Source organism: Eleginops maclovinus, chromosome 2, assembly GCF_036324505.1.
Source record: "Eleginops maclovinus isolate JMC-PN-2008 ecotype Puerto Natales chromosome 2, JC_Emac_rtc_rv5, whole genome shotgun sequence".
Classification (NCBI taxonomy): Eukaryota; Metazoa; Chordata; class Actinopteri; order Perciformes; family Eleginopidae; genus Eleginops; species Eleginops maclovinus.
This window is the reverse complement of record NC_086350.1, coordinates 25,829,430-25,843,791: the sequence shown is the minus strand read 5'-3', so window position 1 is coordinate 25,843,791 and position 14,362 is coordinate 25,829,430. Positions and strand designations below refer to the sequence as shown.

Here is a 14,362-nt window from a genome sequence, read left to right as displayed (position 1 = left end):
CCACCACTGGAGGCAGGTAAAGAACACTGGTACCTCCCCACATTCGGTGTTTATCACCCAAAGAAGCCGGGTCAAATAAGAGTAGTGTTTGATACAAGCGCTGAATGTGAAGGCGTCTCCTTGAATGATGTACTCCTCAGCGGCCCAGACTTAAACAACACGCTGCTGGGCGTGCTTCTACGGTTCTGTAAAGAGCTGGGCATTAACACGGAAGACACAACCATAACAACTTACCTCCAAAGCAAGGGGTGCTCATGGGTATTCAACCCACCACACTCATCACATATGGGGGGTGCATGGGAGAGGCTTATCGGCGTCGCCAGGCGCATTCTGGATGCCATGCTGCTTCAGACCGGACACACCCGCCTCACACACGAGGTACTGAGCACTTTCATGGCTGAGGTAATGGCCATCATAAATGCCAGACCCCTGGTGCCTGTGTCCTCTGACCCCGACATGCCGACAGTCCTCACCCCAGCGACGCTGCTTACCCAGAAGATGAGCACTGTCTCCGCTCCCTCTGGGAGCTTTCAGATGGCTGACCTGCATGGTAAACAATGGAAACACGTGCAGTGCCTTGCAGACACCTTTTGGAAGAGATGGAGAAGGGACTACCTATCCACGCTGCAGGGCCCGCAGAAAGTGGACCGAGGAAAGGCCAAACGTCAAGGCCGGCGACGTCGTCCTGCTCAAGGACAGCCAAGCCCACAGAAATGACTGGCCTGTGGGAGTGGTTGTCAACACTCTGCCAAGCAGGGACAAGAGGATCCGGAAGGTGGAGGTCAAAATAGTAAAAGAAGGGACTGTTAAAGTGCTTTTGAGACCTATCTCAGAAATAGTTGTTCTTCTCTCAGAATAGTTAGAGAAATGTTTGTTGTGTGCCAACAGAACTAAGTGTGATTTGTGTTTAAGTACATTTGTAGTGGCATAATATTATTATGCCAAGCGGGGAGTGTTCTGCCCTCCATAAGCTTTTGGTAGCTTTGGGTTTTATATGTGGGGAAATACTGCCACCTAGTGGACAGTATTATTTACAAAGTCACGCAGGTTTAGTTTCCTTTTCATTGACGAGTTGACCTCAGTTAGAAGAGCACACGGATTCAGCTACTGCCGAAATTCCTCCTCGAAGAGCTACCTTTTCACGCGTGAGCTTTGGACATTATTAGTCTGTAAGTGTCTATCATTTGTTAGTACATTCAATGCCATGTAAATAATTAGGAATATACGATGAATATTAGTTTCTACATGCTCTATGATAATGTCACTTAGCTATGCTAGCTCTCGTGGTATCATGCTACCTGCTATGTACTGTGATATTATCTTCGTGAAATTTATGTATCCCTTTGTTTCTGTTTGTTTTCAGTTTTACAAAAACGAATGTCCTGTATAAATACTTGCTTGGTGAACAAAGTAAACGGAAGAAAAACCAACACTTCTTGCCTCGTTTGAGTTCATCAACTTTATTTATTAGACGACAAATTGTTAGCTAGCTGTCTAGTTCTGCAAGCTAGAGAACGCAGCACGAGGACAGCATAGGTACCAAGTGATAACGTCATCAAATGACCACACCACTGTGTTGCAGCAACGTATTTATTTTATTTGATGGCAACTTCCTATAGGCAACGTTGTGGCAACGTCACTCACGCTACCAAGTGGCAACGTTAGCAAAATGACCAAGCCACTACGTTGCGGCAATGTAAATTGGTTACTTAATGGCAACTTCCTGTAGGCAACGTCGTGGTGATGTTGCCACAAAGTTGCCAGAAAGTAATGTTGCCATGTCCAAATGGCGACTTGTAGGCAACGTTGCCGTCTGGTCGTGTGTTAGCTGGGCTGTCTGACTGTCACACGAGCAGCTGATGCATACCCCCCTCCCCATAAGTAAATGTGTTTCAGTTTGAATTGACGCTGTTTTGCATCACAATGCTGTAATGAAAGTGTCTCTGGCATTAGACAGGTGATGTTAGCATAGCAAGCGAGGCTACTCTGACTATCTTCACTACTCTATTGTGTCAGAAGCTGTTTTCTACAGGCATATTTTACCAGCGTAGTTTTCGTTTTGATTTTACATCTGATAGCAACCTGTGTAGCCCATGTATTGATTCAATTCGATAGCTGCAATAAAACAAAACAACAGGAGAACATCTGCCTGCTCTTTAATGATCAATAACAGTGAACGGATGGTGAAGTAAGGTCAAATAAACAGCATCACACTGAGCCTGGTTAGTGTTACCTGACTTGATAAGGTGTGTATGGTCTCGTTGTAGTCACTTGGCTCAGCGATACTGCTGTTACAACTTGTACTCGCTGTACTCACAATGAACTGTTATTGTTCAGGTTAATCTCCCCCCTCCGAAGTACACGTGACGTATTGGTTCGTATTGGATCTTGGAACTTGCCGGGCAGCCGAGTGGGGCCAGAAAGATCCAGTTTTTCGGCGCTTAAAATCGGCGCCACATTAAATGAGGTCACTTTCAGATTCAGGGTCAGTTTTGGATGATTTCCAGGCATCGTTCGGAGATGGGTTGACATTTGAGCATAAAAAATAACTCTTTGTCTTGCAGTTTGAGCAGGAAACAATACATTCAGTAAAAATACAAAGGCAAAACTGAATTAGGAAATGTAGCTTGAGGCACATACTAAAAGCCACCAGCCGGAGTGGAGTGTGGAACCAAATTGGAGCATGCACAGTTAGGGTACATTCTGTGAAGTCACAAATATTGGGCTGCAAACTGACGTCCATCGCTTGCATTGTGGATGAGGTCATTTTTGAATTAAATTAAAAATTTGACCATTTGCAAGTAATTATTAATTGCTTAAGCTTGTTGTGTATTTAAACCTTGCATGCAGGAGCTGATAGTGGAAGAGTGTGTTAGTTTGGTCAAGGCATTGGAATAATCTATTTGTCCTTTTAGTATTGTGGTGTTTTTCAGGCTTGTACTTGAAGGGGTGCGTTAGTTTATCCAATCTGGCGCTCAACGCTAGAAAACATGTTGATGTTCTAAGAAACAGAGTGCTATACTATATTTAAATTAACAGCTACTGTATGTCTAAATACATGAAAGATTAACATATTTGATATGTAGAATATACTCAAAATACTGTTAAAAAAGCAGTAAGTGTTACCTTTTTATCCTGATACAGGGGATGGAGAAGGAGGTGCCTGATTGGGACCTGGTATGAGCTGTACATTTCCCTGCTTCGGGATTAATAAAGGAATTCTGATTCTGAGTCTTGCTGTTACTGTGCTCTGAGTTCCCAATTGATGTGTTGTCATGATTTTGGGAAAGGATCTGCCCAGTGGTACTGTATTGGCCAATGTGCTACCGACTCCTGTGGTCACTTTCAAGCTGCCGGATATTTCCAGCCTCGCACAGGTCCCTACTGTGGCAGCCACACACTGGCCGATGCCAACATTTAGATGAAGAAATGGGGACTCTGTCTTTGCATGGTCACTAGTCAAAGCTTTGACACAATTTATTGCCATTGTAATTTAATCCATTAGCCAAGATGTCGATCATTGAGGGTGAGCAGTGTCCAGGGTTTAATACTTTTGACCGTTAAGAGTGCACCATCTGGGTACTTTGGCATACTCCTGCAGTCAAAATAGCAAGTGGAAGTACTTATTTAAGTAATGTATAAAAGTTGCAAATCTTTACAAATTCTTCTTGTCCTTAATCTTTGTCTTCAGGAATGGTGACTCCTGACTGGCACTAAAATCCTATATGTCTAGTATTTTTAAATTGGGAATAAGGTTAAAAAACAACGGTGTGTTGAGAAATAGCTTGCACCTTGCCAAATGTGTGTGTGTGTGTGTGTGTGTGTGTGTGTGTGTGTGTGTGTGTGTGTGTGTGTGTGTGTGTGTGTGTGTTTGTGTGTGTGTGTGCGCACTGGCTAGCACTCTGAGACATAGAGCAGCTGTTCATTAGAAATGTGTGGGCTGAAGAAACAACACCGATGATACAAACAGCAATCTCTGACTCATTAAAGACAGAAAAGAACAACTAGAGACAATGAGAGCGCACACACACACACACACACACACACACACACACACACACACACGCACAGGCCCGTCTACCTGTTTGTGATCATAAACCTGTTGTTAATTACCAAAGACAATAAAAACATTATAAACAAGCCGAATATTAGCAGCAGTTACAAGACTTCAGTGTGACAGAATCACTGACCCACACATCAGCTTCCTCCTCTGCACACGACAATAACAAAAAAAAATACGGACAACTTAAGGATACACACACAAATCGGAGAACAGATGTTCATTAGAAAGGTGTTACCTAAAATAATACTCAGCAATGATTAAAAAAAACCTAAATAAAGAGCTCTCATTAACTGAATTTGCTGTTATTGTCTCTAACACACAAACACTAAACACCCACGTCAAAAACACTTCTCGACCTGTCACTTGAAAATGTAATGTTGACTGATTGGATCAGATGCAGCTAGTCCCAGTTATTTAAGTGACCGAGTTGAAAAGTTTTTATGGATGTCGATACAAATTTAAACTACTACTCATCTCCATGTAAGCCAGTCAACCACTTTCACTCCCACACACTACCCCACCTGCCTGAAACGCCTCCATTGGACTCTTTTGTTTACGTCCATAACATCACTATATCACACCGATCATCCATAACATTATGACCACTGACAGGTGAAGTGAAGAACAGTGATAATCTCGTTAGAATGGGCCCTGTCAGTGGGGGGGTATGTAAGGCAGCAAGGGAACACTTTTTCCTCAAAGTTGATGTTTTGGAAGCAGGAAAAATGGGCAAGCGTAAGGATGTGAGCGATTTTGACAAGGGCCAAATTGCGAAAGCTAGACGACTGGGTCAGAGCATCTCCAAAACTGCAGCTCTTGTGGGGGGTTCCCGGTCTGCAGCGGTCAGTACCTACTAAAAGTCCAAGGAAAGAAGACCGGTGAACCGGTGACAGGGTCATGGGGGGTCAATGGAAGAAGGTGGTCTGGTCTGATGGATCACGTTTTATTTTAAAAAATGTTGATGGCTGAGTGAGTTTGTGTCACTTACCACTTACAAACGAGCAGATCCAGAGTTGCTTTGGTTATGACATCATATCGAAAATGTGGGCTGGCTTTACATTGAACTCCTGGCAACGTCCCGTCAACATGACACGTCCCAACCTATCGTCCGCAATATACAGTCGCAAGCTGAATCCCCTCCGCATCCCCTCTGTGTGTGTGTGTGTGTTCAGCAGGATGTCTGCAGGCGGAACTTAGAGTTGTTGTTTATATAATACATATAATGTCTCTGTCCTAGTGGTAAACACTGAGAAGAGTTTCAGAAATGATGCTGGATGTGGTTCGGAACATAATATGGGGTTTAATCACGGCAGCGTTGAGCCTAGTTTCTCCCGGTAGAAAACTCTCTTCAGGGGAGAGATCATGACGCTCCAAAAGGGCGTGGCCAGCAGCAGCTAGTTCATTTAAAGCTACAGTCACAGAATCAGCACTTCAGGAACAGGGCTGAGATAGAGGGGGATGAGGCATGCTGCAATGGGGGATCTGTTTGTATTTTGAGTAAAACACTTCACAGACATGTTTTGTATAGATATGGACCTACAATATATTGTTCATATATAGCATAATAGGAGACCTTTAAATTATCTCAACTTTGGTTTGCTTGAAAAAAAAAATCTTTTGCAGGAAGGCAGGGTGCACCATCCTGCTGAAAGAGGTCCCTATGGTCAGGAAGGATGGATCAAGTCCGACATAACAAAATCACAAATACAAGCGGCTCAAATCTGTTTTATGTGAAGGGTGGCTGGCATCTCCCTTAGGGATTAGGTGATACATTCAGTCCTCCTAGAGGGACATAAAGTAGAGATGCTGCTCCTTCGCATAGAAAGGAGTCAGTTTATGTGGTTCTGGCAGCTGGTAAGTATGCAACATGGCCGTCTCCATAGGGAGGTGTTCCAGGTACATCCAGCTGGGAGGAGTCCGAGGGGCAGACCGAGGACCAGGTGGAGGGGAGGTACTGTATCTCCATGCTGGCCTGGGAGCAGAGCTGGTTAATGTTACCAGAGAAAGGGAAGTTTGGGGCTGGAAATGCTTTGCCTGCCGCCCAACTCCAGATAAGCAGTGAGAAGCAGATGGATGGATGCAGATGTAGAGGATCAAAATGTTTAAAAATTAAGAACATAGTTCATTTTAAACAAAACGTTTCTTAAATACGAATAAATGGATTCCGAAGCTCGGATCAATTCTTCATGGGGATGTACTCGGGCTAGATAAATAATAATGACTTTAACTTGCTCGACTTTGAAGACTGCTGTTATCACTGGGGAATTTTAACGTATTTTAAACTACTCTCTTCTACAATCCCTGCTATTTCAGCTTTAAATCATAATAAAGTAGTAATGACACAGTTACACCTTATACTGTGATAATGGACAGTCAAGTCTCTTCAGTGATGCTGTGTGCTGCCTAACCCTAACCCTAACCCCAACCCTACTGTGCACTGTCAAACACACTCCACTTCACACAACGCGCCTTTAACCTGCCACACATATTGTAAATACAGGTGACTGCAGCTTACTAGCGCATGTAAACACACTGAGGTGGAAAAATAACCCATCTCATCCTTTCAACACAGCTCTTTTAAACACACACACACACACACACACTCACAGACGGTCTGTCCACCACCTGCTTCCCCGATTGGCCTTGTGACACACACAGTTGTCAAGGAGTGTGTGTGTGTGTGTGTGTGTGTGTGTGTGTGATTGATGATGGGTCGCATCTTGCTGTGCTCTGAAACACTTCACTGATTTAAACTGCTGAACCAGCAAGAGGCTGTCTGTGTGTGTGTGTGTGTGTGTGTGTGTGTGTGTGTGTGTGTGTGTGTGTGTGTGTGTGTGTGTGTGTGTGTGTGTGTGTGTGTGTGTCACACTGTATCTGAGCCAGAGAAACACAGCTGGTCAACAGAAGTTCCCAGGCAGATGCTCCCTGAATAAGCTTGGGTGACTTCAAAAAAGTCTGCCAACTGTTTTAGCAGGTTTTCTAACAGTTATCCTTCCCATTGTAAACATTTCCCCCTTAAGTGTTGCAGTTAAAAAGTATATCCAAAATACGTACGTAATTGTACGCTTTGTACAATAAATAAAACAGAAAGGTTTACTTTAATTGCTGTGGTATGATCCAGTCATTCCTAAAAAAAACATGGAACGCTCTCTGGCAGGCTCCATGCCAGGTTGGCCATTTCCTGCTGCATAGACTCAACCAGCTTGTCGGAGCTAAACTGTATTAGGGCTTAGTGAGAGCTGAAAGGGCTTACCCTTATTAACAAGGAATCACACACAATCTTAAAGCATCTGATAATAATTTATACATATTTGAACCCTAACCAGAATCAGCTAAAGACTCCTTAAAGGAAGACTTCCCTTACAAAATATCCATTTGTCTCACTCTTACGCAGAAGGGCTACTTGTTAGTCAGAATAAAGAAGGGTTTAAAAATAAGTTTGAAGTAAAACACATTGTTTTTCAAATATGGAGGATTTGACTGTGTAATATATATGTTTTAATATAGTTTTACTGTTGTTAAACATAAAAAATAATAATCTGTGTCATAATGAATCACACGTTTTAAAATAGCAGTGTTAGCTTGTATTTTGGGGAAGATAAAACAAATACAAATGTGGTGTTGTATTAAATAAATGCATGGTAAGAGAATGCAGAGATTTTTTTTCTTTATTATAACAACTTCAGAGATTTCGGCATGAAGTCTGACAATTTTCCTGCAGCTCTATCTGTTCTACAGTTGTGCCTCTGCCACTATCACGCAATCCTTTGCAACTTCAAGAAACTGGTGCATGCTTCAGCAAAATGCCTTTCCTCTGTTTTCACCACTGCTAATGAACGAGTGCGGAACATTATCTACAGGTATAGCTAGTGATGGTTGTTACTGGTCTATTGGGGAAATATTTTCCTCGGCTCATAACTTTGACCGAGTCTCTTCTGCCCTCACTGAGCACAGGCCTGCAATCTTGGGCTGCTGTGCTCTCAGTGTTTTGTCTCCCTATTCCTGCCTGTTACCATCAGCTGATAGAGGTTTTATAGTGCTTTATTACATGGCTTAGTTGAATACTTGATTCTGATTGCTCAATTCAGAACATGTGACACATTGTTAATCCAGTAGTACAGACCGCGCTCAAGAACTATATTGACCGTTGTTAAGGAGAATCAAGAAAGAGAAAGGAAAAGATGTTAAAAGAAGGAGTGCTGGACGTCAGATAAATCCCCAGAAGACAGACAGGAAGTAAACACTAACAGGAAGTAAACACTAACAGGAACACGGTCTGGGCTCTGCAGGGTTTAAGGACTTGTTAGTGGATCAGAAACTGTGAACAGACTCGAACAGTTACAGGAAACCTCGATCAGTGCTGCCGAAAAGTTGTTGTTGTCTCAGTTCCAGCCGTTGGTGCGCCTTGGAACGGAGTTTTGTTTTTCTTAGCGGAACAAATACAATCAGTACCGGTTCACCCAATACGCACACTACGCACGTTGCGTAGGGCCCCGCAAACTCATAGAGGCCCCGTGGGAAAAAACTAAACTAAAAACGTGACGACGTGACCATCCGTCGCGCTGCTCGCGCACGTCAGATTGCCAGTGATGCACGTGCATCAACGGCATCAGCAAGATGAAGCGGAGTTATCCCTCGGGGAGTGAAAAGAGAAAAAAGAAAGTGCATGAAGATGAACAGCAGCAACAGCAGTCAGGTAATTCTCCTCTCCGGCTGGGAGAGTGGGAGGGACGGGGCTAGTCCGTGTTTGACCTACATAACAGGGCGGTGAGCCCTGGGTGAACCCCGGACTGTCTCCGTGTGCGTCTTGCTAGCTTCTGTAATTGAAGTGTTATATCAATCGCTCTGAGTGTAGTTACAACTGCACTTATACAACATGGAAAGTAATGGATAAATATTTACTAAGATTGAATTTTGTTTGCTTGGATAGCCCACAGGCAAATATAGATGCAGATAGTGAATAAATAAAACTCGTGAAATATTATGACAATGGTGCTAAATAATAATCTAAATCACCTACATTTTAAGTATATGAAGGTAAAACAAGTGCAGTCAATTTGATGGAGCTGAATTAATGGTAGCCTGATCTTTATTTTACAGGTGCTATGCTTAAGTTCCTAACAAGCAGCACAGAGTCCAGTCAGTCAGCCAGTGGAGGGACAGACCCAGATAAGACAGGCACAGATGAGCCACCTTCAACCAGCAGCAGCACAGGTCCAGTACAGCCACTGTTAAGTACGTGTGTACAGCAAGCATCAGAAGCTAGCCCAGACCCTAAAGCAACAGTCTGTTCCACCAAATGATCCAGCAGACTGGCCCCCAGTCTTAACGGACTGTATGCGGACTGAGTTAGTGCGCAGAGGTCCATTCAAGCCAGCAGTGGATTTTTCTTACCCCAAAGACAAGTCCAGAAGAGGGTTCCATCCAGGATTATTACAGAGACGGCTGTCAAATGGTGAAAAGATTAAGGAAAATATTATGGTGTAAGATTTAAACAAATACAATGAACAAGCTCCCCCAATCTGCTTCAATGCAGTTTGACGTAGCTGTGCAGTTAATCTCAAATGCAAAAGCCTCTCTCACTCAATACCGGGACACTAGATTCTCAGATGCCCAGACAACAGCCAGAAGCATTTGTCAGGAAATTAATGTGGAAGCTGTTTTGAAGGACAAGAGGCTGAGAACCAGCAAAAAGCATTTTAGCTACGAAGCACCTGATGAGCCAGTGGCTGATGCACTGCGGAATCTTGAGGTCAACTTCTTCAACATTGTGGTTGACTCCACAATAGCATCCATTGATGAACGATTTGAAACTCTGAACCAGGTGAAGACTAAATATGGAGTAGTGCTGAACTTCAGCACTGCATGTCAGATGTCCAGTGACTCCTTAAAGGCTCAGTGTATGGAACTTGAGAAAACTCTGACCTTCAACCAAGACTGTGACATCAGTGGAGTTGATCTGGCAAACGAAATCAAGAATTTACCTGACCTACCATCAGTTAATATGACTGCCTTTGAGCTGCTTTCTTTCCTTTGTGAGAAAAATCTGGAGGAACTCTATCCTAACCTTTGGATAGCCCTGAGAATTGCTGTCACTCTGCCTATGACAGTTGCCTCAGCCGAGAGGAACTTCAGCAAGTTAAAAATGATCAAAAACTATCTGAGATCTTCCATGTCCCAGGAACGTCTGAGTGGTTTGGCCATCATGAGCATCAACCATGATGTGGGGAAGCAAATATCGATGATGACATTATTGATGATTTTGCATCCAGAAAGTGCAGAAAAGGACACTTTTAATGGTGAGTAATTTGTTACACATTTAGTTCGATTTGATTTGGTCTGTATTGATTTTGAGTTAGACTAACAGGTGGCGACACTAGTGCAATATGTTTAAAGGTGGGATGTGTGGAAGCACTGGGTGTCAGGTGCGACTGTTCAGTTAAGAGGGCCCCTAAGCAGAATTTTGCCTAGGGCCCCATGGAGGTCTGAACCGGCTCTGAATACAATCATTTATTGAGTCAATACAATTATTTCATTAATATTGGGAGTGGTGTCATTAGTTTGTTTAGTATCTGGTCGTGTAACAAGCGGGATAATGTACAGCGAGGCGCTCATTATGGGGGAAAGAACACCCCTGAAGTTGATCAAGATCCCCCTGCGTATCCCTTACTTGTCCGTTTTATCTTCTTATGCAGTATGTCATTCTCTCAGAACCAGCTGAACATGGGACCGGGGTGAGAAATCTTCAGAATTGGTCGGGCAACCGCTGTGTCATCTCGTGGCTTGCAGCAAATGTCTTGTCAATTCTCCGGCCGTAACTTCAGAATAAACCTTCAGTGTTTGCCATCAAAGTTCCAGCTCTCCCTGTGTCTCTCTGAGTTTTGTCTGTTAGAGCTATAGAAGGGTTTATGTTATGTAGTAATTCAATATTTGTTAGCTGTTTTTGTTTGTATTATATAAATCATTATTTATCATACTTACTTTAGTTTCAGTAATTCTTTATGCTTTTATTTTGAAGGAGGTGTTGGGCACTGGGTTAGTTGGGCACCCTGTAATTAGTGTATTGGACACAGGTGGTGGTGGGATTGTTACCAGATAAGCATACCTTTTTTTTATTTTACCAAAAACCAGCAGGAGAGGCCACAGAAAAGAGAAAAACGATATGCTTGCCTAGACATTGGACATTATTTTAACTGCATAAGATTCGCTTTCTGGTGCCCCAGCAGCAGATCAGTTTGAATTACGTTTATTTTTTGATTAGCCATTACAAAGGCCATATTACTGCTGTTGATATACTATGATTTTTACTGTTTACTAAGTACAGGCAAATACGGAGTACACAGTGTGTTACTGTACATACTTTACCAAAAGCTGTTCAGGGCAAATGTAGGTAGCTTTAATACTTTTTACTGTAGCATGAATGTTGTTTACAGTGAGTGTGAGTGATACCTAACATTTTCAAAATCTTGGCAAAGACTGTGTTGGTTTTACTGTAGTTATGGATTCACATGCTTTGAACTGTCTTATCTTCAGGATTGTAATGCCTCATTAAAGATCCTATAGCTGTGACATGTAATATGGAGCTTAATTGTATGCATTGGATTTCTGAAAACACAACCCCAAACACTTTGACCTGAACCCTGCCAGTGTTTATTTCCCTCTGCAAATAAAGCATTGTTGTATTTCTGTCCCTATAACGTCATTGAGTATATTTCTGTAATATCACTGTGTACGTAAGTGTGTATATAAAGTATTGTCTTTGTGTGTGTGTTTGTCTTTTTGTATGTATTGGCATGTGTGTGTTCTTCAGCAGCGGAGTGATAGTGTTATGAATGTGTCAGTGTGTGTGCTGAAGCATAAGTGTGGGGCATGTGTTCATGCATGCAGTGAATTAATTTTGAGTGTGTGTGTGTTGAAGCGTACCCTGTCTTGATTGTATGTGTTTGTGAACTCAAATGGAGCTGAAGTTCATACAAACTCAAACAAGAAGAAACAACTTACAGACTGCTGGTGTTCAACCACTGCATGGAAACTCTGAACAATTTAAATGTTTGAATAAATCATATAAAAGCTGTGCATGGGTGTGTGTGATTAAATGAAATCCATTGTTATGATCCACTTCACCGGTCTACTAACGGGCGGAGGATGTCAAATGGCCTGTCTGTTTAATACTTTGCCTGGTCGATTTCAAGATTTGTTGCTCTAAACAGACAACCACAACAGGCTGGAACAAAAAGTATCTTAAGACTCTTAAGACCTACTCCCACCGAGAAGGGGCAGCACCATGACCACCTCCATACGCACTAACGTTATAGACTAATCTATGGACACCACATACGGTATTTTTTAGAACATTACAATAGATGTTCCTTTAAATGATGCACTTATCCAAAGTGACTTTTTAGAAGTGCAATAAGCCATGAAGATACAAACTCAGAACAAAGAGAAAACTGCAGGTACATTTGCTTTACAGATCTCCTATTGTGCTATATTTAAATTATATATTGTAGGGCCATAAACCTATACAAAACTTGTCTCTGAAGTGTTTTGCTCAAAATAGCAAACAGATCCCCCATTGCAGCATGCCTCATCCCCCTCTATCTCAGCCCTGTTCCTGAAGTGCTGATTCTGTAGCTTTAAATGAACTAGCTGCTGCTGGTCACGCCCCTTTGGGACGTGGGCGGGACATTACCAGGAGTTCAATGTAAAGCCAGCCCACATTTTCCTCATTATGTCACAAGAATGGCAAATCTAGATCAGCTTGTTTGTACCCCCATTTTTAGAGATGTGGGTAAGGAGGGACAAAGAGAGAGGGTTGTATTTTCTGACACTTTGTGAGTCTCCTTACACATCGGGGACACATATTTATGTATAAAAGACAGCAAAAAGTGCATTTTGCATAATAGGGGACCTTTAAATCAGCCAAACCATTGTAAGTGCATGGGCATTGCAGTGGCAACAGGTTGGTTTCTGTTCTGTGACGAAAGACGTGTAGACATTCTGCTGTCCTGATATCAACAGGGAGACTTTTCCATCGTTTTGGAGCCATGACAGCAAACAGGCGTGTTTTTGTATGTAGCAAGGGTGGGATCCCTTCACAGTAGGTCAGTAACAGTGTCTGGAACGATGGCAGCTTGTTTAAGGTAGTGACCGTCAACACTAGCAAACCCAAATAAACTGTAGCAGCACAATTAAATACAACAACTCTTGAATCAGGTTAAATGATTTCCAAATTATTTTGGGACATCATTTAGTGTGTATGTCATTTTGCGGACTCTCTATCATGTCTGACCATGGAGTGCTTTATGATGAAGCTTATAGTCAGGGCTGAGGTTTGCCTTGGCCCAGCCCCTAGTCACCCTGTTTTGGCTTACACTGTTGGGGATCTCTGTCTCTATTTGTCACTTGTGTCCTCTTAAACTGTGTGTTACTTTACTCATTCAGTGTCCGGGGCGTCATCACCAGAGTTTTGAATAAATGTCTGCGTCTCATTCATAAACTGCAGCTGTGCCTGTCTCTGTGGTCCCATGTACTGTATTTATTGTTAGCACACCTGGAGGGTTTAAGACAGTCTCCTGTATCTTTCTCATGTTCAATATATGTTATAATTGTATTATCTGGATTATTCTTTAAATACACAAGTTGCTGTTATTTTATCTATGGACTGCACAGTACATTATGCGATTTCCATCTCTTATAAATAAAGCGTGGCAGGAATCCAATCGTTTTTTGTGAGAGATAAAGTGATAGACATACAGTTTTCAACATTGGAATTGGGAAAATATCAGATATATAAAGACAAAATCTTATTCGTAATTTCATTCTTTTTTTCCTGAGATTACAGGCGTGTGTTATCTAGAATTACATAGAAACTGCTGGATGCTAACCTGCATACCGTAGGTTGGGCATGATTAGCACAAGTTTTGTAAATAGCATTAATGAGCATTATATCCTATGCAGACAATAGTCAATTTTGGAGTGGTTTTGGGTGTTATTGAGGATGAGTCCATTTCTGACATTTTCAGGATTAAATGATGTGCAGGGGACCCGTACTATACATTTCTATCATAAAACTTTGCTGTACTCAACATTTCCATGTTCACTATGCTGGCAAATAGACTAATACATTGCAGTTTTTAAAAAAATGATATATATATTTCCTCTCAACATAACAAACCTCACCACTACATTCAGCCCCTAACAAAACTACAACAGATCTCACTTTATTCTGATTATAATGCTGAGGCCCCATCTTTCTCTGTTCAAATTTAGTGTACCTTGTTGGACTCCAAACCAGCT

The 14,362-nt window shown here is 42.2% G+C and overlaps 1 long non-coding RNA gene across 1 annotated transcript; it reads left to right on the top strand.

Annotated features, from left to right (window-relative positions):
* The first annotated feature begins 9,702 nt into the window (after positions 1–9,702).
* On the top strand, positions 9,703–12,137 carry LOC134858439 (uncharacterized). The gene is made up of 2 exons (XR_010164963.1): positions 9,703–10,362; positions 10,759–12,137. It is a non-coding gene; the product is annotated as an uncharacterized LOC134858439 (long non-coding RNA).
* Positions 12,138–14,362: the final 2,225 nt, after the last annotated feature.